Here is a 27,738-nt window from a genome sequence, read left to right on the forward strand (position 1 = left end):
TTTTCCCCCACTAAGAACTTGGATTTCAAATCCCTCAAATTTGTACCAAATTTGTACCAAATTTGTCTATCAGCAAAGCTGGGGCAGTAGGGGGGTAAAAAAAAATGTAATCAGTAATCGCCTGTATGGTCTCTCTTAAGCAAATTCACATTTCTGCTGGGCTTTGCGGGGGGGGGGGGGGGGGGGGGGGGTTGAACCCTCTCCACATGGAGAATTCTGATGGGAAGTGGTGCCTGCATTTCAGAGATGTGGAAAGTAAGGTTCACATGGATGAGATGACTTCCTCCAAACTGACACAGCTGCTTGGCAGCGGAGCTGGCACGGGAGCGCAGGTCTCCAAGCCCAGTCTCGGGCAGGTTTCCTGACGCCAGTGGTTCCCAATGACGCTTCCAACACACTGGGCCAGAGTGAGCAGGGATGTGTCTTTCCCAAACCATGGGAGAGTTGTCTCCATTTGAAATGTTTCTCCCGTCACACATGAATTATGAAATCTTGTACTGAGCACCATCACTTTTCTTGTCAATAGTAAGACGAATGTGCAAATGCAAACATTGATTTGAAATAAACATCAGAAACAGGCAGGCACAGGTTACTTTTTCTTGGGCATGTGCTATGATTGTGTGCCACATTCCCTTCTGTTCTAGCAGGCGGACAGGCGGACATGCATGATGTTCCCAGGATAGGATTCAGGATAATAACACCATGAGACCCACGTGCTCTAAAACTTGGACACGTTTGAACTGACAAGCCGTGGTCTAAGGCGCCTCCCGATTCCTGGAGGTTCCCGCCAATGGGAATGAGGGAACGTATCTTTATAAGGTATCCCTTGCCCGTATCCAGAAAGAATTCAGGGCTTCTACCAGCGAAAATGTATCTAAACCTGAAACCCAACTAACTAGAAGAGGACAGTGCCCTTCGGGAACTCTGTGAGGCCGAATGCTCTGTCCTCATTGGTCACCGTAGTAAACATACTAGCAAGTAAGCAAAATTGACTGAGATGGCAACAAGGGAGGGCGGGGGTGTGCTTTCTGTAGAATTAGACGTGTTCCTTGCAACTGTCAGAGCGGCAGCTGTGGAGGTTGGTTGCAGCATCGAGTCCAATGCCTGACAAGTACCAGGGCTTCAATAGTTAGCACAATGGACAAAGGAGCAGTCAGACTATTTCGGTGGATAATGAGAAATAATGTTAAGTGATAGGATATCCTGTATGCTTGTATTGCTTACCTTTGGAAACCGGCTCCGATTCTGTCTCAGAGCGAGGGCTGGGAACGCACTGTGGCTGTTGAACCACGAAGGGCCCGTCTGAGAAAATAGCTCCTTCCCGATTTCTCAGTCGAGAGCTAATTGCAAAAGGATTAGAACTTTGAAAACTGCTTTGTCCAGCTTATTGTTTCAGGGCTCCCTTTGGAGTGTGGATGATGTGTTTATTTGACATAATAAATACCACCATCAGCTTTGTTCCAGGAACCAAAAGGCTCTGTGCTTGCCCAAGGAATTTCTCAGCTGTTTATATGGAAGGAAGCACTGCTCTGTTTTATTGGACCGGGCCTCGCAGCTTCTTTCTTAAATAGGGAATGGGGAGAGCCGGCTCTCTCCACACCTCTGAGCAGAGGAACCAGAAAACACCCTCCTGCACACCATTGCCTGGCAGTTTTCAACTCCAGAGAGCAAGGGAGCGCGGGTTCCTGAAAGGAATGTGTTCTTCACTTAGGGACCCAGTGCTTTTCTCTGTGTGCTCTGCATATCCATTTGGGCCTGCTACACGTTTCTTAAAACACTAGATTGGAGTATTCTGGCATCTACCCCAGATTGGGGGGAAATTGAAAACAAAATAAAGCCACTCTGCCAGCCCAATTTAAGTGCCAGAACACTGAGGAATTAGGTAGCCACCTTATTGGGCAGCCTGGAGGATCTGTTTTGAGGTCTGGTTGGTTTGTGTGTGTTTGTTTTTGAATACATACCCTGGTTGGTTGGTTTGTGTTTGTTTTTAAGTACATACCCTGCCATAAGGGGAGAGCAGCTGTGTGAAATACACGCTTTGTGAAGACTGAAGAGTGGATGCAACAGAGCAGTCTTTCCAAGTAGCTGGAAGCTCTCTGCCCCCTTCTGATTTCCAAAAGATACTCCTTAAATGGGCATAACTAATGGGTGATTGGCAAGTGAACAGCAGAGGAGGCTGAGTCAGAGTGACCTGCTGGAGCCAGTCTGCATGTGTGTGTGTGTGTGTGTGTGTGTGTGTGTGTGTGTGTGTGTGTTGGTGTAGGAAAGGAGGAGCACTGGGTGAGGGGTGGGGGTGAAAAGAGGCTTGCAAGCTTAGCAGAATGTTTGAACAAGACAAAGAGCACTTCCAGCAACCAAATAAGGAAGTCAGCGCCGAAGGATTTCAGAATAGAAGTGTGTCAGAGCTTCAAGGCCATCTGGGAGAGTGAAAATAAGCAAAGAAGAATGTCAAAGGATTTTTGTTTCACTTGCTTGCACAAAATGTATAGGGAAAACAGCTTCTCTGGGCTTTAACCAGGGGTGGGAAATACAAATGGTCTCTCCCTTTCTGTTGGTTCTTTGTCGACATGTGTCTGAGGAGATGTTTAGGAACTCTTTGAACAGCTGAAATAATAAGCATTCTCTTGTTAAACATGGAAAAATGCTGGTTGTACATTAGAAGCACCACAGCATGCCTTTTAAGTATAATGCATAAAACTTTTAGGCAAAAATGATGAAAGTTTCCAAGAAGCCACAAAAAGATCCCAAATCCCACTTTCAGACATGAAAATTGTATCCTCTGAGGAAAAGCTTACCTCTTAACAAATTAGTTAAAGGACCATGAGGCATATTGTCTAATTTAAATATGTTGGTAATTACTAAAGATGTCAAAGGAGGCAAATTACACAGATAAATTCTCAGTGCCTATTTTATTCTTCTCAGTCTCATCTCCCGAATTCTCCCAAGTGGTAAATAATATTTGTTAGCAGTAATATGAATTAACCTTGATTTTATTTTGATACATTTTTTATAGTATGGATAGAACACAGGTTTGGTAAAAAAAAAAAAATAATAATAATAATAATAATAATAATAAAAATAAAATAAAATAAAATAAAAATTCAGGATATTCCTAAACATAGTTAGAAATAGCTTTTTGTACCACAAAACCATCATACAGAAATTCTTGCTATTAACCAAGTTTATTTATGTTGACAGCTAGGAATAGATATAGGGGCATTCATTCTGGGTCAGAATTTTTAAACTCTCAGTAACTTTATTATTTTTTTTTATATATTTTATTGATTTTTTACAGAGAGGAAGGGAGAAAGATAGAGAGCTAGAAATGTCAATGAGAGGGAAACATCAACCAGTTGCCTTTTGCACACCCCCCACCGGGGATGTGCCCGCAACCAAGGTACATGCCCTTGACCAGAATCGAACCCGGGTCCTTTCAGTCCGCAGACCGACACTCTACCACTGAGCCAAACCGGTTTCGGCAGTAACTTTATTTTTTAAAGTATATTTTTTATTGACTTCAGAGAGGAAAGAGAGGGAGAGAGAGAGATAGAAACATCCATGATAAGAGAATCATTGATTGGTTGCCTCCTATACGCCCCACGCTGGGGATCCAGCCTGCAGCCTGGGCACATGCCCTGACCGAGAATCAAACCATGACCCCCTGGTTCATAGGTCAACGCTCAACCATTGAGCCACGCTGGTGGGCAACCCTCAATAACTTTAATTGTTTGTAACCTTGAGGCAGGCAATTGGATGGACCGCCCCTTATGCTTCTACCCCATATAAACAACTGGACAGCCACACTTGAATCAGCAACTGCCAGAACACATATGGTAAATGAAATTTGAATAGAGAGCTGGCTGGAGGGCTCAAGAAGGGGATATCATAGCACCCAAACATTGGACCACTGCACTGAGGTGATTTCAGAATGAAGTACATTCTGGTTTCAAAAATAATTGCTCTCTAGGCCCTGGTCTGGTAGAGCAGGTAAGAGCAGTGGTCGGCAAACTCATTAGTCAACAGAGCCAAATATTAACAGTACAACGATTGAAATTTATTTTGAGAGCCAAACACTGACTTCTGCGCATGGGCCACGAATTTTCAATCGCACTGTGTGTGCGCACCCACACGTGGTATTTTGTGGAAGAGCCACACTCAAGGGGCCAAAGAGCCTCATGTGGCTCTCGAGCCACAGTTTGCCAACCACTGGGTTAGAGAGTCATCCCAATATGCCAAGGTTGCCAGTTCGATCCCCAGTCAGGGCACATACAAGAATCAACCAATGAATTTGTAAACAAGTGGAGCAATAAATCAGTGTTTCTCTCTCTCTTCCTCTCTTTCTCTAAAATCAACCAATTAATCATAAAAAAATAATAATCGCCCCCTTAGATTTAGATGTAAGCCCTATTTAACAAGCCAACTTTACACCCTCTTCAGGAAGCTGTTAACCTTATGAGAAAATGTTCATCATCACTAACAAAAAATTGAATTTTTTAAAGAAAGCAACTTAACAATAAATGTCAAAAGTTCTATGAACAGTTTTTTATCCCAAAAATCATACTTTTTAGTATTTGCCCTGAGGATATAATTTAAAAGAAAGGGGGAAATGTTTAAGCCTGAAGATGTTTAAGCCTATAGCATTTTTTAAATTTCAAAAAGAAAGATACCTAAGAGCCAAAGAGCACAGGATGTTAATTCTCTTGTCTTAATTAATGGAATATTAATCAGCTGTTAAAACTAGGAATGATTAAGATTATGAAAGCAAAAGTATTAATGATGAATAATATAATGATGCTGAAAGGTAGCTTGTAAAATTACATGGATTACACTTTGAAGATTGGAAAAGAACAGGAAGAAAATAATAATGTTCATGTATTATGAATATAGATACATCTTTTGTTGCCATTATTTCATGTTTTCATAATAAAAACCTTTTTAAAAAGAGGAGAAAATAGCCCTCGCCAGTTTGTTCAATGGATAGCATGTTGGTTTGCGCTGGGTTCGATTCCAGTCAAGGGCTCGATCTTCAGTAGGAGGGTGCAGGAGGCAGCCCATCAGTGATTCTCTCTCATAATCAATGTTTCTCTCTCTCTCTCTCTCTCTCTCTCTCCTCTCTCTCTCTCTCTCTCTCTCTCTTTCTCTCTCTCTTTCCCCTTCCTCTCTGAAATCAATAAAAACATTTTTTTAAAAAAATGAGGGGGGAAAAAAGGCAATTTCTAGGGTAAGAAAGTTCTGAGGCTTCCAAGTTTGAGTTTGTCTATACAGAAACTATAATGTTCTGTTGGCATAGTTAGTGCTACTGGAGCGGACTTCGTGAGTTAGAGAACTGCTTTCCTGAGTTGGTGTGTCAGTTATTTGTACAATAGCACAGCTCAATGTAGTTCTCAGAGAAAAGCAAAACAAGATGTAACCGCAGAGACTGCCAGACTATTTCTGTGTGATCTTTCCAGAATAGCTGATTAATGTGAGGAAAGCAGAGGCTGGTATTCAAAAGCCTCACCAGCAACGCCCCGATTTAAAGAGAAGATAGAGGGTGCCCACCCAGCGATTTCCTCCTCATGGCCCCCAGCTGCTGGTCACAGACCTAGAGGTCCAGAGCTCAGAACTCTAACCTCAGCCCGCAGCCAGAGCAGTCCGTTTAATTTTTCAGTCCTTCAGTTTTGATGATCCTGCAAGCAATTATAAAGACTTCCAAGTACTTACAATGCATGTTACATAAATAGTCTCATTTAAATGATTCTATTTACAGGAAAAGTTATTTGAAATTTAGAACAATGCACAAATTATTCATAAACCTAGGTGTCAAAAAGCAGAGAAATAAATAAGTATGTCTTTATGGAATTTTCTCTGATGATTAATAAAAACTGTTTAATAATTATAGTTGTTAAGTGTAATCTCATCCAACCCCATATATATATATATATGTTAGAGACCTGATGCACCAAGATTTGTGCAAGAATGGGCCTTCCTTCCCCTGGCTGTCGGCACCACCTTCACTCCATCCGGGAGCCTCCTTTCTGCCTTTTCTCTGGCCCAGAGCCGCCTTTCCACGTTCCCAAGCTGCCCAGAGGCCCTGAGCTGCTCAGGTGATGTTCAACGCCTCTGTTGTTGCCATGGTGACGACACTGCTTGACATGTATGCAAATTAAACCACCATCTTTGGTGGTTTAATTTGCATACTCACTTCCGATTGGCTGATGGGCATCACAAAGGTTCAGTCAATTTGCATCTTTCTCTTTTATTAGTGTAGATATATGTTATATATAGATATATATTATGTACTATTACATATATTATAAAATATTTACAAAGATAGAAAAAATATAAAAGATAAGATAGATTTTAGATTTTTCTCACTTTTCAAAGTATTGTCATTGAAGACCATTGCTCTGTATAATAACCCAACACCATTTGAAGAGTTGCTATTAAAGTCCTACACCCAGGTCAGGGTGATGACCTTCCATCTCATTCCAGAACCATCTCAGTGGTTGGCAAACTCATTAGTCAACAGAGCCAAATATCAACAGTACAACCATTGAAATTTCTTTTGAGAGCCAAATTTTTTAAACTTAAACTTCTTCTAATGCCACTTCTTCAAAATAGACTTGCCCAGGCCGTGGTATTTTGTGGAAGAGCCACACTAAAAGGGGCCAAAGAGCCACATGTGGCTCACGAGCCACAGTTTGCCAACCACTGACCTAGCTGAAGAGAATCTTGGAGATCATACTATCCAGCCCCTCCATTGAACTGAGGAGGAGACCATGAGATTAAGGGGCTTTTGCCTAAAGACCTAATTTCCAAGAGGACTCAGATTCTGATGAGATCTTTTATGTATTTAAAGTCTGGTATACTTGAACTAAGAGAGTGTATGTTCAGTGTTCTCACCACACACACAGACAAATGGTAGCTATGTGAGGTTATGGATATGTTAATTTGTGGTAATAATTACACAAGGTATACTTATATCAATACACATTGTATACCATGTATGTGAGTGTGTATACAATTTTTATTTGTAAATAATACTTTTAAAAAGCTGGAAAAGGCAGTGTAAAGTAGATATGTGATAACAATGAGCCAAGCTTAGAAATTGTTTTACCAAATAGAGGTGTGATTTGGTAGCAAAAGTGTTGTATTCTCCCCCACAAAAAATGTTGAAATTGAAAAAGAATTTTAAGGGGGTAAGTAGAGCATTTTGCAGATGAGGATGAAGGACACCAGAACCAGTAGATGCTCAGATAGAGGTCGTGTCTAAGTGAGAGTGGGAGACCAGGGAAGTATCGGGAGCTGCGTTCTAAACTGGAATCCCAGATTCCCACGTTGCAGCCTTCAACCTGGCGCTAACTCATCCTTCAGACATGAAGAAGCCCGACTTCGTGCTTCAGGGGTTTTGGTGAAGCCTTTTAAGGGAAGCAAATGAATCCACTATTGTGCTTCACCTACAACTGCTCCAGCAATGCCCTTTCAGTGGGCAGCTTTATTTTCCCAGATGTGCAGTTCACAGGGGAGTTATGAGTAATTAGCTCATAAAAGGAGTGTCCACATGAATGAATAACTGCAAGGCACCTGTTGTCAACAGCTGATTTTTGTCTCCTCACTGAAATTATAAAGAGCTTGAGAATATGAAGCTGGGTTTTCTTCTTTTAAAAACTGGTGACACCTACAGATTTAGGTTCACACTGAAAACAACTGTGTGAATAGAGACTAGGTAGTAATACTTATCTTTATGTCTAATGAAAGGAAAGTGTCAAGAGTTCAGACAAACACCAGCTACCTACAGGGATTAGGGCTGTGTTATGATTGTCATGGGCCTCAGGCACTTTTGTCTTCATGGGTCCCTTTCTTCATTAAACAAAGAAAAAAAGGGGGAATTGTATTTTACAACTGTATTAGTATGAAGATGAATAAAACCCAAACTGGATTTAGTATTATATAGTTACTAGAGGCCCGGTGCATGAAATTCCTGCACAGGTTGGGGGAAGTGTTCCTCAGCCCATCCTGCACCCTCTCCAATCTGGGACCCCTCAAGGGGTGTCTGACTGTTCAGTGGGATCAGGCCTAAACAGGCAGTCAGACACCCCTCTCACAATCAAGGACTGCTGACTCCCAACTGCTTACCTGCCTGCCTTCCTGATTGCCCCTAACCGCTTTTGCCTGCCAACCTGATCACCCCCTAACCACTCCCCTGCCAGCTTGATTAATGCTTAACTGCTCCCCTGCAGCCTGTTTGCCTCCAACTTCCCTCCTCTGCCAGCCTGGGCACCCCTAACTGCCTTCCCCTACAGGGTTGATTGCCTCCAACTGCCCTTCCTTGCAGGCCTGGTCCCTCCCAATTGCCCTTCCCTGCTGGCCATCTTTTGGTGCCATCTTGTGTCTACATGGGAGCAGAATCTTTGACCACATGGGAGCGGCCATCTTATGTGTTGGAATGATGGTCAATCTGCATATTACTCTTTTATTAGATAGGATAGAGGCTTGATGTAGTGGGGGAGGAGGGCCCGCAGCTGGTTTGCCCTGAAGGGTGTCCTAGATCAGGGTGGGGGTTCGCTTGGGGTGTGGGACGGCCTGGGCAAGGGGCCTGTGGTGGTGTGCAGGCCAGCCACTCTCCCCGGTGACCTAAGCAGAGGCCCTGGGATCTGGAATTTATTTTCTACAATTGAAACTTTGTAGCCTGGAGCAGAGCCAAGCCTCCTGCTCACTCCATGACAGCAGCCATTTCTGTTGGAATTTATGTATCTTCTATAATTGAAACTTTGTAGCCTGGAGTGGAGGCCTAAGTGGTTCAGGGCAGCAGAAGCTTGGCTTCCTCCATCACCTGTGGCAACCCTACCCTCCTGCTCTTCCAGCTCAGTGGCTGCTGCCATTTTTGTTGAAATTTATTTACCTTCTATAATTGAAACTTTATAGCCTTGAGGCCAGGCCTGGGCCTGCCAGGGTTTGTGGGAAGCTTGGCTTCCTCCATTTCCCGAGCCTCCCTCTGTGGTCGCAGCCATCTTGGTTAGGGTTAATTTGCATACTCACTCTGATTGGCTGGTGGGCATGGCTGGTGGGCGTGACTTGTGGGTATAGCAGAGTGATAGTTAATTTGCATATTACTCTTTTATTAGATAGCATTATAATATTCATTTTATCCCTTCTGAGCATCAAAATTTTAAATGTTTACATTTCTGTGGGCTCCCAAAAGTGAGGTGGGCACCAGCTTCACTCCCTCTGTGCCTAGTGGATGGCCTGCCTAAGACGATGGGCACAGAACCTTCATAAACTACATATGGCCTCACCTCTCTTTACCCGCATTGTAATACTGAGCAATGAGGGTAGCCCCTTTAACTTATTTTTTTTCTTTAATACAATTTTATTGATTTTAGAGAGGGAGAGAGAGAAACATCAATGTTGAGAGAATCATCGATGGGCTGCCTCCTGCATGACCCACACTGGGGATCGAGCCCACAACCTTGGCATGTGCCCTGACCAGGAATCCAACTCTAGTCTCCTGGTTCACAGGTGGATGCTTAATTTCTGAGCCATATGGGCTGGGAAAAAATTTTTTTCTCGATGCTTCTCTCTGAGCAACAGCTGGCTCAAGGATTCCTTTCTCCTGAAGTAACACCGCTTGGCCTAGAAAAGCCAGGTGGGTGTCCCAGCCAGCAAGCCGTGTGGGTTTGACAACTTTACTTTCTAAGCCTTACTCTTTCCACTTTGCTCAGAAATTACGTTTTAAAAACTGGTGCTCTGCAGGGCTGCTCATGTAGGTTCTCTTAGCCATAGCATGATGACCACAAGGCAGGTGACCGAATCCAAAATTAATTCCTCAGTGATGCTGAAAGACTGTGCCTTTGTTCTCCAAAGTATAGTCAACTGGAAAATGGAGTCAACTGTCAGACCAGTTTATCCATTGCGGGGGCACAAGGCTTTGTTGAGTGTCATACAGTGGGAAAACAAACATGGGAACAATGACACCAAAGTTATGCCAGGCTTAACTTGTTCCACCTACAAATGATGATGGAACAATGCTGTTGCCTCTTACTGGCTAATGAACTAAAGGCAACAATGGGTGGAAACGTGTATATACCCGTTGCTCATAAATCAATCTGTAATGGGGCCTTTGTAGAAACTGAGATAGTGATTTGCAGAGGGCTTGGTTTTAAGGGGGCAGGGCTGAATTTAGTCTTTACTTATGGTTGCTGTCTTTCTTTCTTCTTCCATTGAGAATTTTACTTTTCGAATCTTTCTTTGTCAACATTGCTCAAAAGTTGCATTTTTAAAGCTGGTACTCTACTCTGATTTCCCCCAGTGTGGTCTTCTCTCTTTGAACTCTATTCATGTGCCACAGTTCATTTCCTATTCTAAAGGTCATTTGAAAGCATTTATAGGCCACTAGTTTTCTTTGAATATAACTGAATGAACCAAAGTTTAATTTGAAGAGTCTCTTGATTTCCCATAAATTATTCAAATTACCTCAAAAGTAATTAACTCTTTCAAATATTACTGAAAACAAAAAGACAAGTATGATATACTGATACAAGAATAATCTCAATTCTTTGGAACAATTGGAATATTTTTCACATCTAATGGAATCTTAGGTAAACATCCTAATTTTTTTATCTTGAAATCTAGTACTTCATTGCATCAGTGGCAAAATAGTATACCCATTTAATGGACCCATAACAAGCAGTAGCAATATTATTAAGTCAATTGTTTTACCTGTCAATCACATAAACCACATGTGTCAAACACAAGGCCCGCGGGCCAAATCCGTCCCGCCAGGCCTTGCAATGTGGCCCGCACCGCGCTGTCATCACTGCACTCCGCTGCGTTTCCATCACAATGACAGTTTATGACTGTTCAGTAAACCATTCGGCCCGCGATTTAGGCTGGATTTTAGATTTTGGCCCCTTCTCTGATTGAGTTCGACACCCCTAACATAAACTATTGTATATGTCATATAAGTTAATTCCTTTAACTGCTGTTACCAAATATTTTGTCTTATAGGTCTTAAAATCTACATCCAAGGAATTTTCCTATGTAAATTGCATCATTAAATTTCTGTTTTTAAAGAAAATTTAATTGGAATATATGACTTCCCTACATTCTCTCTCTCTCTTTACATCCCCTTTCCACAGTAGGCTTGCGTATGTTATTGTGTCAAAAACATTTACTGTAAAATAATCTCAACAATTCTCTTAGTATTTGGATATCTTTGCTAGAAAACCTTTCATTGCAACACCCCAGCAAATCTCTAGGTATTTCCCTAATGCAAAAAACTAAGTACTTGAGATCACATAATCTCCTTAATTTGAACCAGAGGGTTCCTTTATTAATTCAAGGGAATGAATGCTCAAGATTAGAATGTGAAGGATATGGAAGAGGGAAGATTTCAGGGTTAGGGAAAACTGGCCTGATCCTCTTCTTCCCGTCACTGTGGTTTCCTAACTGTATCTCTCTGGAGTCCATGATTCCCTTTACACTTAAATGATCATTCTGAGAAAGCCACCACAACACCCATAGCAGCTCTATTACCATGGCAGTTTTACTTCCTGTGTTTCTGGAAGCAACAATAAAATGATAGCTGACCTGTCTATATTTGAAGTGTCCAACTGAATCTATATGAAGTGCAACACAAGATTCCTTATTATGGTGTCGCCAAAGGTAATAATATTAAGAAAATCAGCCAAGGAAATTATGCATCATTTCACCCATAATTTCATAAACTGCCATTAGAATTAATATAAACGTAGAGATGTGTAATCCTAAATTGATTATGTCGTATTATTCCATTATCAGGCACTATATTTAGAAGGCACAGCTTAAGGTTTTTCTCATGCAGGGTAAAGTTCAACTATCCAGTCAGCTCCTAACAGTATTTCACCATTTACTAAGGAGAGTCACGTAAAAAGGAAATTCCTACTTGTAACTATGCCTTTTCAGTAATCCACATGGAATCAGTGGATGATTCCATCAGAGCCGGCATAACTCATTTGATTTGGAAAAGGATGCTTAATACTGAGTCAGATCCTTCTGTGGGTGAAGAAGGACATGCTTAAAAGCTGCCTTAACAATTTCAGGTCACGCAGACATTTTGTTCACACTAAAACTTTGCAATAACATGATCTACTAATGGAGATAAAGTTATGTGCAAACCAGAGCCAGATGAAATACTAATGGAGATCTGAGGTTGTTAATGGACTTTCCATATATATGTACTTTTAAAAAATATATCTTATTGATTTTTTACAGAGAGGAAGAGAGAGAGATAGAGAGTTAGAAACATCGATGAGAGAGAGACATCGATCAGCTGCCTCCTGCACACTCCCCCACTGGGGTTGTGCCCACAACCAATGTACATGCCCTTGACCGGAATCGATCCTGTGACCCTTCACCCTGCAGGCCGGCGCTCTATCCACTGAGCCAAACCAGTTTTGGCTATATGTACTTTTTAAATTATTGGGGTGACCTTGGTTAATAGGATACAGGTTTTGAGTGTACAGTTCTATGACATATCATTTGCATATTGCATTGTGTGCCCACCACCCAAAGTCAAATTTTCTGTTACCATATATTTAACCCCCTTTACGCTTTATTATTCCCCACCCCCTTCCCTCTGGTAACCGCCATGCTGTTGTCTGTGTTCGTGAGTTTTTATTTGCTTGTTTTTCTTCTTTGTTCATTTTTTTCTTTTCAGTTTTATATCCCATAGATAAGTGAAATCATATGGTTCTTAACTTTTCTGTCTGACTTATTTTGCATAGCATGATATCCTCAAAATCCATCCATGTTGTTACAAATGGCAGTGTTTCATCTTACCTTACGGCTGAGTAGTATTTTATATATATATTTAACTCCAAATTTGTAATCCATGGAGTTTGAGTTCTGGAGTTAACATTTTTGGTATTGCTCCTCCACTTATCAGCTTTGTGTCCTTGGGTAAGTTACCTAACCCCTCTGTGCTCACTGTCTTCCTCCATGAAGAGGGCATGATGATAACAGCCATGGCTTGTAGAGTCAGATAAAATGGGAGAATGCATGTGAAGTGATTGGCAGAGTGTCAGCATAGAGTGACATTCAGATCATTATTTTTTGACTCTTTTCCTAACTAAATACTGTGTTTTACAAAAACTATATATAATGTAGTTTTATATATGTAGTATTATATATAGTTTTGGCTCAGTGGTTGAAGAGTTAGCCCGCAGACTAAAGGACCATGGGTTTGATTCTGGTCAAGGGCACGTAATTCCATTGCAGGCTCAATATCTGGCTCTGGTCTGGTTGCAGATGGGAGGCAACCAATCTCTCACATTGATGCCTCCCCCCCTCCCCCGTAAGTATATAAATTTTTAATTAAAAGGGGGAGAAGAAAACTAGCCCTTACTTGCTACATATCAAATGGTGTGTTAGGCGCTGCATCGGCAGCCTCTCGCTTTATCTTCTCAGCAGTAGTCCAAAATTTACCTCCATTTTACAGACGAGAAGACAAAAGCTCTGTGAGTTTAAGGTCATGGAAACAGCCTTGCTGGACCCCAGTTTATCTGGCTCCCAGGCCCAGGCCCTTCTCTGGACACCCTTCCTCTAGATCCTCTCTGCAGGCCCTGCTGGCTCTGGTGCGCTGGTTCCTCTGGAGCTGCTGAGAGGCAGGGCTTACTTTGCTCTCACAAACTCAGTCTGTCCTTTTGTTTACAATTCCGTGGGTTTTCTTTACATTCCACAACCGCAGACCTTCCGCATGCCGTGTTCCCTCTGCATCGTATTTTATGTCCTCTGGGTTCTAGTCACATTTAGACCAGTATAAACAGTTCCATTTTCTCTTTTCCTAATCCTGTCTCTCTTTTAATAAAAAGTTATGTTCAAACCAGAGCCAGAAAGCTACCTTGGCCAGTGGAATACATTAATCTGTTTTTATGTTGAAAGTATAAGTTGTCCTTGGAGGTTTGCCCTGTCCCTCCTCTCCTGAGAGTCTGTATTCATGATCAAATAATGCACAGGGCTTAGCCTCTTGAGAAGACCCACATTTTTACTTTCAAAGATGTCTCACTTTTATTATAACAATTTGGTAGTTGTTGCTATAGAAACAAATGTCCCATATAAAATGTTGCTGTTAATTACAAAGAGTCACATTCAAAATGGTCCAAGAGTTTTAAAAAGTGCTCATTAAAAAAATGAATAAAAGCTGATCTTAAACATTCTATTCTCAGAAACAGTTTGCCCAAAATAATGTTAGTTGAATCTAACGCCAGGTAAAATACAGCAGGAGGTAAATCAACAAGTTTTTAAAAATAACATCAGCTCTGGCCAGTGTGGCTCAGTAGTTAGAGTGTCAGCCTGCAGACCAGAGTCTCAGGTTCGATTCTGGTCAAGGGCTCAATCAACCCGTGGCTCTGGTTGGGGTATGAACTGGAGGCAATCAATCAATATGTCTCTCTCACATCATTGTTTCTCTCACCACCCCCACCCCTCTCTCTCTCTAAAAAAAAAAATTAATGGAAAAAAATGTCCTCAGGTGAGGATTAAAAAGAATTGTAATATCAAATCATCAGAGTGAATGAAAGTCGACTAATATTAGAACATCTGTTATATATACACCATAGATCACTCTGAAGAAATAAATATTGTAGCAACAGCCCCTGATAAAAAATGCACCACCCCTGAAGCCAAGAATCTTCTAAAAACATCACAAATTTTGGTAATTTTAATTAAAATATTATTTTAAGCAAAATGCCTTTTACTGCTATCTATAATAAATAAAGATGTATTATACAAATGGTCGTTATGCTTTGAAGTGTAACCACCGACCACTTAATACCTGGATCACAAATCAGCAGGAGGGTGGGGCAGTGAGCTACAATCAGGCAATGGAGAGCTATAGGAGGGAGCAAGGCAGCAAGCTATGAGGGGGAAGGGGGAAGCTACAGGAGGGCAGGGAAGTGGGCGGAGAGCTACTGGCGAGCAACTGGCATACAGATTCGTGCACAGGGCTACTAGTGTGTAAGTAAAAGGAGTAAAAAATTAGATTTTGGCTTTTATATGTTTCAAAAGCATAATTGGACCATGTATCCTTGTAATGGTAACTTTCCTAATGGATACTTGGCAAGAAGACATTCATTTGATTTGCTAATAGTGTCACTTTATAAAATAGTATTCCCTATGACAAGCAATTTTAAGATAGGTGCTGTGTATTACCTCCAGCAATTATATCTATATAGCTATATATCCATATCTGTCTGTCCATGAGTGCCATTTGTTTTTAGTTCTAGATTTTTTTGTTTTAGATTTTGTTGTTTTAGATTTTAACCACCTGTGTCTCACTCTTTTCGTTTGTGAGAGAGAATATGGAAAGCGAATAAAGGGATGATTTGAAGGATTACCTTCACCCATTACACCCTCCTCTGTGAATAAGTAGAAAATTGAGCAAATTACTTCATCTCAAATTAAATTGGTACATATACATAGGTTATATGTATATGGGTTAGTGAGCCAAGCATGTAATGGTGAAGCTAGAGGTGGAAGTTCTAAAACAGACCCTCTCCCAGACATTTCCGGTGAGGCCGGAGGGACCCCATGGGTGCAGCCCAGAGCACATGCGTTCACCACCCCTGTCATCTTACCTCAAAATCTCAGAACTCTGCGTTTTTAGATGAGAGAGAATGCAGACAGAGCAATCTACAGAGAAGGTTCTTGACCAGAATCTGTAGTGTGCACAGAGGATAGAGTGTTCTCTTTCAATCTTGGCTGATGTTTTGAACTGTCATTGCTTCTACTGATAAGAATTCTGGGATGTGCCAAAGCAATCGCTAAGATGAATCTATGCCTTCCATGCTTCATGCAGATATCTTTTTTCAAAATTTATCTTTATTGTTGAAAGTATTACAGATGTCCTCTTTGTTTATTTATGGCATTTTTTCCCCCCATTGACCCCTTCTACCTCATACCACCTTCCCAGGCCTTCCCCAATAGAATCTGTGTCCATGGGGTTATACATATAAGTTGCCTGGATAATCACTCCCCTGCCATCACCCTCACCCCAACTTTCCCTCTGAAATTCACCAATCTGTTCCGTGCTTCTATACCTCTGGTTCTGTTTTATTTTATGCATACATCTTTAAGAGTTGAAAGCATTATACTATTTAGTGCTTTGTACCAGTTCCTTAAGTCTTCCTGGATTTGAGCTCTGAGAAATGGAAACTGGTACACATGAATGCTTCTTTATGGGCCCCTATGGTAGGAATAAGCAAGCAATGGGTCATCCTTCTTTTGAAGGAATTGGATAACTGGAATTTTCTTACAGTGAATCAACTCTCCCAGTCTATTTCATCCCAGACATACTCCTGTGGTATGTAAACACTCAAGGTGGTAGTAGCTCATGCTTATCTGTTTTATTCTTTCTGTGCTTATGTTGACAATGGACTTCTTAATCATAAGACCCCAAAATTTAAGAACTTTTATAAAATAAAATTTGTTAAATTAATTCCATTGCTGTGGAAACGAAAGCTCCAGAGTTCCACAGTTAATGGCACAGACCACTAAGTCTTAAGTTATGTTATTAACATTTATTTTTATTTAAGTGTAGTTGATATACAATCTTATATTGGTTTTATTAATTTCAGATGTATAATATAGTGATTCAACATTTTTATGCCTTAAAATGTGATCGCCCCACTAATTCGAGCACCATGTACATTTACTACAATATTGTTGACTCTATTCCCTTTCCCCTTTTTCAACCATCTCCCCCCCCCCCCCCCCAATTCTGGTAACCATCTCTTGGGTGTCTGTTTCTAATGAGTTTGTTTTGTTTTGTTTGTTTTGTTTTTAGATTCCACATATTAATGAAGCCATGTGATATTTGTCTTTCTCTGCCTGAATTATTTCACTTAGCATAGTACCTTCTAAATCTATCTATATTGTTGAAAATGGCAAGATTCCATTCATTTGTATTGCTGCATAAAATTCCAGTGTGTGTGTATGTGTATATGTATCCCATCTTCTTTATCCATTCATCTATTGATGGACACCTAGGTTGCTTCCATATTTTGACTATGCAAATAATGCAGCATTGAACATAGAGGTGCAGATTATCTTTTCACATTAATGTTCTCATTTCCTTTGCATAAATACCCAGGAATGAAATTGCTGGGAGATATTATATATATATTAGGCTTCTTTCTTCAGGGTTACACTGCAGTCCATGAGAAAACCCTGCGATGCACCACGTGATGCCTTTTTGCTGCCCTAATGGTCATTTAACACAGAAATGAGCCAACCGAATGTTCAAAGATAAGCAGTTACACAGTGAAGTGCAAATTTTTTTGCCTATCACCATCTCAAAAATTTAAAAAATTATAATGCCTTGTATTATGCCTGGCTACTATATCTTGTAAGTTTAAAAAAGTAAGTTATAGAACCGTATGTAAATAATGAGCTAATCTATGTTTTAAATATGTGTTTAAATACATATACAAAAGTCTGAAAGAGCACTGTGTTAACAGTGTTTATCTCTGAAGGTCGAGTTACAGAGAGACGTCCACTTTGGAGTCATTGTTTAAATATTTTATAGACATAATTTTAAGCTAAAAATCAATGAAGCTACTTCAAAAAGAAAGGGTCAGGCTGGCTGATGTTAATGATGAAAGTTGGTATGAAATTACTAGGCCATTTAAGCGCAGTGTATGAGCTATTAGGATCTCATCAGCATTTATTGGCATTACTTGATGACCATTGGGCAGAAGGGCCTGGCAAAGCAGCAGGTGTTCAATAAATGTCAGGTATTAGCATTCGTTCATTTTATTGACAGTTCATTTTATTCGTTCGCTTTTTTGACAGTTTATTGTGTGTCAAGAGAATTGGTCCCAGTGGTGAAGGAGCACACACTGTGGGACAGACAGAAATGACTGTCACATCGTGCCCTAACCCGGCCATGGGAGGATTATGCACAGAGCAGGGGTTTCCTTCACCAAGTGTGTGAAAGGGGAAAGTTGCTGATCTGGACATAGGGGGAAGCCCACATCATTGACACATTTTACACAGGAATCTAACTTTCGGAATCAATGAGTCAGTGTCTTCCTTTAAAACACATCTATAGAAATCCCCCGTTGTAGTAAGTCAAAACAAGTGACTCAGAGCCTCTAGTAGTTTGTGAGAGAAGACGGGGGATCAGGATAGCGTTCCTGAGAAGTTGCTAACTCAGACTACTACAGTTCTTACCCCGAGGGCTCCTGGATTCAGTTACTCATTGATACACAGATCAGTGTAAACTAACTCATGAAAATCTAGAGATAATCCTTTCTCTTTTTAAAAAATAAGGGTACCAAATGATTATTTGTGCTTTTTCTTTTAAGGGCTGCCCAGTCATCCTGCATACTACCTGCAAACCCTCAGCTCCCAGGTTTAATGTGGGAGCTGATCCCTAATCTCCCACCCCGCTGGCCCCGCCCCGCCTTGTCATTCCTGCAAGACTGTTCCATTCCACTGAGAGCTTCCATTTCTTAGCTCTCCATGCTGCCCAGGAGCCAGGTTTATTGAACACCCTGCTTTTTAGTCTAGAGAGGGGGAAACACAACACACACACACACACTCACACACACACACAATCACAACTCATACTAACATGCAACCCTATCTCCATTGGTCTAGGGGGAAAAAAGTTATTTTCCGTTATCAGTTTTTGAAAGTTGTGGGGAAAGCCCAGGTCATCACTTGGCTGTCCAGGAAGGGGCTTGAGCCCAGAGAGATGCAGAGGGCAGGGCTTGGTTAAGGGGAGGGGCGGGGGCGGGCCAGTGCAGCTTCCAGACCGAGCCACGCCTCCTCTCTCTCCTCTCTCCTCTCTCCTCTCTCCTGCCCCGCTGGCCTCCTGGCTGGGCTGAGACTCTTATTTTGAAGGGCCGCCGCCGGCAGAGCCTTCCCTGGGGCTCACTGAGTCACGGCGCGTATATAGCCCGGTACCTGCGGGCGCCGCTGCCCCAGAGGCAGCATCGACCCGGGACCGGAGAGCCAAGGGGAGCCCCCGACACCCGAGGTAGGCTGGGGAGCCCGCCCTGGGCTGAAAGAAGGGAATGCATAAAGGGAGTGGAGGGCGCAGGTTGGCCAAAGAGTTGGGGGTAGGAAGACTGTAAAAGGGGAAGAGGGGAAGTGTTTGGGGGGAGGTGGCGGCAAAATTTGTAAATACAGAGTTTCCACCACCGACGGTCCCCTCGCCGAGCTGCCTTCCTCCCTGGTCTGATCTGTGCACGCACCACTGAGAGCTGAGCTCCGGACGGGAATTTGGCATCATAACGGGGGATGCTTTGCTGCCACGAGTGATCCCGTCCGCTCTCCTACTAGTGACTTCCCTGAGCCCATCCCTCCTTTAATCGTGGCTCCTCTCCTAGGGGATCGGACCTGGCTTAGGGGGGCAGAACCCGCGAGGCTGGCAGAGATGAGGGGCGAGGGGGGGGGGGTGGTGAGGGTAGGGAAGGGATGATCTCATTCCCTGGGGGAAGGAGGGATTCATCCATCCCCAGCCAAGCCTGGGCGCCACCTCCTCGCCCCTCTTCAAACCCACCTCCTTGCTTTAAGAAAGGTGCACCCGCCTTGGCGTCCTTCAAAGAGAGTTTGTGGCTTGGGGGACTCTCCCGGCCCGGGCGGTGGCCCGCACACAGTAGGTGCGGTCCCAGGCTTGCTGCTCAGCTCTACCCCTGCCCGGGAGTCGCTGCGGCTTTGTTAGCCCAGGCTGGGGTGCGGGTCTGACCAGGACGAGGCTGCAGACTTAGCAGCGGCTGGAAGGACTCTGAGCGCTCTGCTGGCCTCTAACCCGGGGCTAGGGCTTCTCTCGTTTGCCTTATTTAACATTTGGGGGCATAACTTTCCCGAATGCTGAGTGGCCCAGGACTCTGGAAAGGAAAATTGGGTCACTTGAGCTCGGATCCACTTTGGGACTTTCACACTCGCCCCGGACCCAAGAGGGGTGCAGGCCTGGAAGGGGGGATAGAGGTGGGGAGCAGAGGCAGGGTCTCCTTGGACTCCTGCGTCTCCTCATTCTGCAGGGCCAGGTTTTGCTATATAGCAGGCCCGAACTAGTCACACTCTATTGCTGGTCTGCAGGCTGCAAGCGAAACACCAGGACCGCCTTGGATTCATTCACCAATCAGGCCCCGGAGCCTTTAGGGGTCCCGCGCTAGCTGGCTCCACATTTTGATTTGCAGTCACAGAGAACCAGCGTGAGAAAAGCAGGCATGGAATGGAATAGTATGTTCCTGGAAAAGCTACCGTCTCTCCTGGCCCCTGCCCCCACGACCCCACTGCAGTCCTTCAGACTTAGCAATGGTCTCACCAACTCTAGAAACTGCTAAGCTTTGCCTTGAAGGGTATTTTCTTGGTTTGTGTGGTGAAGGCTCCTGTCAGAACTGTCTCAATAGCCAACACTAAAGGAAAACTGGCCAGTTGACTGTCCAGGGAGTTTGGTTTGATTGCTTCAACCTCAACAAAAAGGCATCAGCTTTTTTGCATCCCAAGGAAAGAGGATACTAGTGTCCTCAAGACCTGGCAGACTTGGATCCAGTGAGAAGAGGTTTGAGGAAACTTTTCCTCCTAATCTGTTTATATTGATTGACATAAGAGGTAGTTTAAAGTGTCTTGTATTGTGATTGTAAGAGTTATGCCTTAAGAGAGAGGAAGTTACTAAGTGGTTAGTACATCCTTGAAGTATGTATGATGAATTGGCAAGAGCTATATAACCAACATAATCAATTCCTGAGCTTTATCTTTTAACTTATTCCACTTATTATATATAAATAAAATTTGTTTACATTTTCGTCTTTAGAATAAGCATCAGGATAGGTTGCCCAGTGCCGACAATACATCCATTAATAGGAAATTCGGCATGTGCAATGAATAACAAAATATGCCGACACCCTAACCATCTCTGTGGCGGTGTGAAAAGTTGATGCTCTGTAGGGAGAGATGGGTAGGTGGTGGAGAATAGTGTCGCTTTATTTTTTGTGACTGCTGAAACCCATGAATCATAGAATTCTGACAGCTGGTATGCTACAGGCAGCTGGTATGATGCACCTGCTTTGAACACGCTGTGATAACTGAATGCTCTGTCTGTCCCAGGTGAGGACGCTGACTTTGTAAACAATAGGTAGCTGTCCTGGGCAGAGCAGCCCTGGCGTGCTTCAGGAGGGCCTGTGGGCTCTGGCTTTTCGTTGACTTCTTAAACTTTTCAGATAGAATAAAAAATGAATACTACTTATAGGATGTATTGTGGCTGATGTTTAAAACTTTTACGTAGAACAGTTATAGTATTTGTACTACTTTTGAGAATAGTTGGTCTTTCCCCTCTCCTAAAATATATTTTTCCCTAGATGATAGTAAATGTTATATTCTACTATAGTTGAAACAACTGTATAGGTAGTGAATGACAATGCATTTCCTGGAAATTATCAAGGAGTCTACGCTGCTCAAGGTACTAAAAGTCATCATTTCAAGAGGAAGTTGTTAATTTGTTTAATTTTTGTCAAAACAATTGTTGGTCCACACACACACACACACACACACACACACACACGCACGCACATCGATTTCCAGGTTAGTTTCACAATTAAGGAGAACTGTAAAAATATATGCTAGACATTGTCTCTTCTTTCATGTGTATTTCCACATAAACAATTTCACATCAAAATGCGTTATGCTCCTTCAGCATTTATTTCAAAAGATCCAGATAAACATTGGGTAGCACGATTCACTATATTTCTAAAATCACCTACTATTTAATAGCCTGCAAAATAATTATCTTCTTCAAGTAAATGGGGGAAGGGGATCGATGCTAAATATACACTTTTAAAATTTAGGAATATGTATAAAGAGCCCTAAACTCTTCTTTGAAAGTGTTCCCAGTACATTATGCTGATTAGCTCACTCCAATAATATCGAGAACAAGAAATGGAACTCTACCAGGTTTTAAAGAGGGATGTAGGGAACATAAGAATGTTGCCCAGGATCATAATAAAACTGAGGCACTGGGTTCTGCCTAGTTCTGTGTCCTGGGTTTTTGGCCCTCGAAAGACTTTGAGAGCGTACACTAATACAAGGCTTCTCATTTTTATTTTTATTCTTATTTTTTTAACCAGGGAATGCTCTGTATCAGATTTTGTCAAAGGAAAAACAATAGGAGATGGTAGATGAGAAAGGTCTCATCCAAGGAGATGTTATGAGTGGGAAGCACTAGCCCAGTCTGGTGGCAATGGCATGGAGATAACAGGGAAGTAAGGCAGGCCTGAGGTGGTGGTGGAGGAGACGGGGTACCCTGTGCTGAAGCCAGGGGAAGGCACAGCTTTCTGCCCAGCCCCATCCACCAGGAAAGGCACAGGTCACTTCCCGAGCAGTAAGTCGTAGCTGCCTTGCGGGTTCTGTGCTTTAGGGTTAGCTGTGATTGTTAACATAGGCCATCCAGTTAGGGGAGGCTCTTACTTGTGTGTTTTGGGTAAGGACTACAAGGAAACAAACCGAGCATGTGAGGTGGTTAGTTAATGTCAGTTCCCCGTCTCCCTCTGAGTGCGCTGGCCCCACAGCCAGGGCTCCGCCGCTATGGTAAGCGAAGAGGGTGATTTTCACCCTTTGGCATGGACTTCTGGGTGGAAAGGCTTCTTGGATGGAAAAGGTTTCCTCCTGCGGGAGCAGCTGCCATTTGCAGACAAGGTGTGTCAGCCAGCAGAAATGCGCCAATGGCCGCTTTCTGGTTTCTGTTGGCATCACTGTGCAATGTTTTTTCCATATAGAAGAGTTCAAAAATAGACTCAGAGGAAGGCACATAAAACCAAGTAAAAGGAATAGACTGAAGTTTGACCAATGGAGGAAGAGAACTAACCTTTGTTCAATAGTTATCCCTAACCAGGCTCTGCTGGGTGCATCGCAGTCTTGACCGCCTTGCGTTCTCACCAAATGCTGAGAGGTAGGCCCACCCCATTTCTGGTGTCGTAGAACTGTGATCGGGGCCTAGTTCCCACAGAAATGACGTACCCCAGGACCTTCATCCAGAAGAATCTGAGAATTAGCAAGCAGCTCTCAGCATTCACGTGGTTGGATCCCGACAGTGGATTCGTGCGTTGGTGGCCGGACGCTCTGAACACAGAGAGGTGCCCAGCACTGCCCAGAAATCGGCGCTGAAGCGTTCTGTTTTATGAATTGCACCTTAGCATTGAGGCACTATATATAACAGGTTTGTTTGTGTTGTTTTTGTTTTTGTTTTTTCTGGGAAAATGCACTCAGAGCCCAACCTGATTTTTTTATAATGGTTTTTAATCCCAGCAACAATGGCAAATAGGACCCCACCTTCTCTTTTTCCATTGAAACCCCGAAGGGAAAATGAAGGTACACAGAGATACATTTCCTTTCATACTCCCCTAATGCTAACAGAGATCCCACCCGGTCCGACAGCTGTGGGGAGGGGGATCCCAGCTGTAAGCTGGCTTCATAGCAACAGCGGGGAAATAGAAGAGGGGGAGGGACATGGAAACAGGACAGATGTTTGGCGAGTTATCAGTCCGCTGTGGGGCGTGTGTTGGCTAGCCAGGCGGTGGGAGCTGCCTGTTGGTTGTCATGATTTCCTTACTAAACATCATCTTTTGCTATAGAAACTGGACCTGGACATCAGCACTACTTGGTTGTATCTTCAGTTTTTTAAAGCCAAGGGTAGGCTTTACTAAATGGAATCTTGGTAATAGAAGGAAAGCAAACGTACAGGCATTTTATTTTTTCTTTCTGATGCCAGTTCACAAAATTCCCAAACAGGTACCTATTTGGGAGTGGACAGACTGCAGGTAAACTTGGTGCTAATGTATAATTACTGTGTTTTAAGTAACCATATAGTAAGTGCCATTCGTTGACCACTCACTTTGAACCAGGGAACGTACTGAAATGTTTAACACGCTCTGTTGGTTAACCCTCACCACCATCCCACGGAGTAAATTCCGTTGGCGCCCCTCCCTTAAAAGGGAGGAAAGGGGCTTCTGAGACAGTCCGCGATCAGCCCAGAGTCACACAGATCAGAACCAGTCTAGCCGGGGCCTTGTTCATAAAGCAAATGTTGTAGGCATGTCCTGTTTCCTGGCTAAGACTCCAGGAATAAAGTCGTGACCTAGACAGACAAATATGCAAAATTCCTTGCCTTCATAGAGCCTTTATTCCAGTGGTAGGGACAACTTGTAAACAAAATAATCTGAACATCTAGTGCTTCAGGTGGAATTACGTGCTCTGTGGGGAAAATAAAGCTGGGGAGGGGGAGGAGAAGGAGGACAGGGGAGGGGATAATGTGAGGTTAGATGTCAGGCTGCGATTCAGTGAGAGAGAATCGGGCTGCAGAGTGGCAGCGAGTTAGCAGGAGTCCATGAGTACTGATGCTGCTGTTTATCTATCGCAGCAATCCAAATTCTCTTGTAACACCAAATACTCGGGTATGTGCCATCCTCATCAGTCACTGTCAGCACTCCAGCAAGGGACTGAGGAGCTATCTAAGAATAACAGAGCCCTGCCGGCATGGCTTAGTGGTTGAGCATCCACCTATGAACCAAGAGGTCATGGCGCATGCCCGGGTTGTGGCTGTTCAGTCCCCAATGGGGGGCGTACAGGAGGCAGCCAATCAATGATTCTCTCTCATCATTGATGTTTCTATCTCTCCCTCCCCCTTCCTCTCTGAAATCTTTACAAATATATATATTTTGAAAAGAACAATAGATAAAGGGCTTGAGCTTGTCTGTCCAGGGGTCAGGAAAGAGGGGGACAGTTGGGGGAGAGACATCCTTGAGATGGCTGGGTGCTCCGCCGTGGCAACAGGCACTGAGTCCTGGGAAGAAGGCAGCACCTGGGCCAGGATGCAAGGAAGGAGTGGATGGAAGTGGCCATGCGAGCTTGTTCTCCATGGCTTGTTTCTTTGTTTCTTTTTTAAAATATATTTTATTGATTTTTTACAGAGAGGAAGAGAGAGATAGAGAGCTAGAAACGTCGATGAGAGAGAAACATCAACCAGCTGCCCCTTGCACACCCCCTACCCGGGATGTGCCTGCAACCAACGTACATGCCCCCGACCGGAATCGAACCTGGGACCTTTCAGTCTGCAGACCAATGCTCTACCACTGAGCCAAACCGGTTTCAGCCCCATGGATTGTTTCTATTTTCTCAGTGACATAGGAAGGGGGAGTCATGAGCTGAGAATGAATGTCTGAGGGAAGTTTGAGGAAAGAGAAGGTGTGAAACAGTCACCTGGGAGAGGAGGTGCCTGAATTTAGCTGGTGAGGGGTACACTCCGGGTCAGCCTAAAGTTGAATTCTGACTCAACATCCACAGTACATTGGACCTCTGGAATCTGTTCACCTCTTTAGAAGAGGCACTGCAGTGCTGTTCTTTCTTTATTTGTCATTTGTATGTGCAGCAAAGCCCAGCACTTAGGAGAAGGATGGTAAGTGCTTATTGAGTGACTACTGTCATAAACTTCAGGCACATTTGTCCAAAAATTTCGTCATGCTAACCTCTCCCTATTCTGAAATGCTCTGGCATGTCTAGTCCCTAAAATAGCTCCTGGATGCCAGTTATTCTATAGCTTATTATTTCAGAGTCAATTCCATCTCTGTAATACTAAGGTTGAATCTTAGACTGTGAAACAACTCTTAATTGTATGCTCTTTTGTATTCTCCAACGGCTACATAAACCAAACCTCATTCCTACCAGGCTATGTCTTCGCTGAAGGGAACAAAGATGTCTTCTGCTTCGGCTTTGTCATGCCGGTGGGTTAGCACACTGCAGGCAGCCAGCTGGGACCCAGTTAGGGTGGTTACAACAATGCAGGAAGTAGATATTAAATGGCACCAACTAAGTTAGAGGCAAAGGAACTAAACCAAGTGGTTGGATTCCTAGGGGAAGTTAGAAGACAGAATTAACTGCACTTGGCGTTGATGGGTCGATGGCGCATGAAGGGTCAGGGAGGGGATGCGCCAAGCATTATTCTCAGGATCCTGCCAGCCGGGCAGTTGGGACTGAATACAGAAGTCGGAACAGGAGGCGGAGGAGTCCTGAAAGCGAGGCAAGTTGGGCTTTGCACACACCAAGTGGAGGTGTCCAGGAAGCAGTGAGAGATCTAAGCCTCATATTTGGAAGGAGATCAGAGAGAGAGGCAGGGATTTGGGGATTGTCAGCACCAGTGGTAAAGCTTTGGGAGAAGACGGCTCTGCCCCCGAAGAAAGCAGGAAGTGACAACAGGTGATGCTCAGCGTCTGACGGGGGCATACAGATGCTCTCATGTGATTACGTTTTGCAAAACCTGCCCAATGACAATATTGAAGCAAAGCGTAGCCCTGTAAAACCACAAGTGAGCCAATTCACTGGAATTGGAAAAACTTGTGGTTTTCCTTGGAAGAGCCTCATTTTTTTTTCTTTTTAATGTGTCTTCATAACTATAAATGGCTGTATTTATATGAAAGGTGACATGTGTTTTTTTTTTAAAGATCTATTTTAGGCACTTATTAAGAGACAAAATGCATCCAAATGTACTCACATGTCACACAATCGTGTTATGTAACAGAATGTTTGAGCACATACTGTCCACACCAGCCACTATAAATCTGTCCAGGCAAGTGACTGCAAGATACCCAGGACAGGAGATAAGGAGTTGGCCCTCGCCTTCCCCAAGCTTTTATGTGCATGAGAGAGTGGTACATCAGACGCTGCAAATCTCTCTCAAAGGCAGAAAAATCATCTAAGGATAGGACGGCCGTGGTCCAAGCCCAAGCATTCCCTGGCCCTTCTTCAGACACGGCCAGCAGGAGCTGTCAGTTTGCAAACATACGAAACGATTCTGTTGAATATCGGTTTGTCTTCTGCTTTCCCAGAACTGTCCAGCGGAGTGATAGATACCCAGGGAAGCCACCCGATGTGTGAGGCTGCCAGATTTTTCCCCGTGGAGGTCAACTTCCTTGCTTTAGGGTACACATAAATGATAGAATCTGAAAAGTTACTTGGAATTGTTTTCTATTTAGAGATTTAGAAAAGTCTAAATCTAGGCCCGTCACAAGCATGTCAAGGTTGAGACTTGTGAAACCCAAGGCTATTTATGAAAGCCAAGTCTTACTCATTTAAAGATACCAGGACTTTTGCTGCATCCTAGGAGGGAAGGGGAAAGGGCAGGTGTCCTTACCTCTAATACAGATTTTTAAAACCTAGTGAAGAGTGGCTGTGACTTCCCAAAGGCATAGATGTCATTGGACTAGGGTCTCCTGACTCCAACTGTGCTGTGTGTGTTTTTTAAAAAAGAGATTTTTTTAATTTAAAAAATTTTTTTTACTGATTTGAGAGGGGAAGGGAGAAACATCAATGAGAGAGAGAATTGTTGATGAGCTGCCTCCTGCACGCCCCACACTGGGGATCGAGCCTACAACCTGGGCAAGTGCCCTGACCAGGACTAGAACTGTGACCTCCTGGTTCATAGGTTGATGCTCAACCACTGAGCCACACTGGCCGGGCACTGTGTTTTACTCTTCAGCCCACTTGGCATCATCTGAGACACAGGGTGATATTATCGCTTGAAAATGTGCACCAAGGGCACTTGCAGAATTTCCAGAAAGCCTTGGCACAGATGGCGGATCTGGCAGTCAGGTGGAGAAGTTCAGGATGACAACTCACTGATAACAAGTTTTAGGAGGAAAGTTTTTAGGGTGAATGCCAGATGTTTAAAATCCCGAAGACCAGTTTACTTGACAAAGTGATTCTCATGGAAAAATCTGGTTG

At 43.2% G+C, this 27,738-nt stretch overlaps 1 protein-coding gene across 7 annotated transcripts in view; it reads left to right on the top strand.

The window, feature by feature from the left end:
* The window catches only part of PALLD (palladin, cytoskeletal associated protein), a 375,164-nt gene that overhangs the window by 267,939 nt on the left and 79,487 nt on the right, over positions 1-27,738 (top strand). Inside the window, exon 1 of one of the 7 annotated variants that reach the window (XM_045576651.1) lies at positions 18,870-19,003. The exons of the other annotated variants lie outside the window; for them this stretch is intronic. The gene's annotated coding sequence lies outside the window, so the exon portion shown is untranslated. Of the gene's footprint in view, positions 1-18,869; positions 19,004-27,738 lie in introns of those variants that run through there. 7 annotated transcript variants of the gene reach the window in all.

Source organism: Pipistrellus kuhlii, unplaced genomic scaffold (genome assembly GCF_014108245.1).
Source record: "Pipistrellus kuhlii isolate mPipKuh1 unplaced genomic scaffold, mPipKuh1.p scaffold_m20_p_8, whole genome shotgun sequence".
In the NCBI taxonomy this organism is placed as follows: Eukaryota; Metazoa; Chordata; class Mammalia; order Chiroptera; family Vespertilionidae; genus Pipistrellus; species Pipistrellus kuhlii.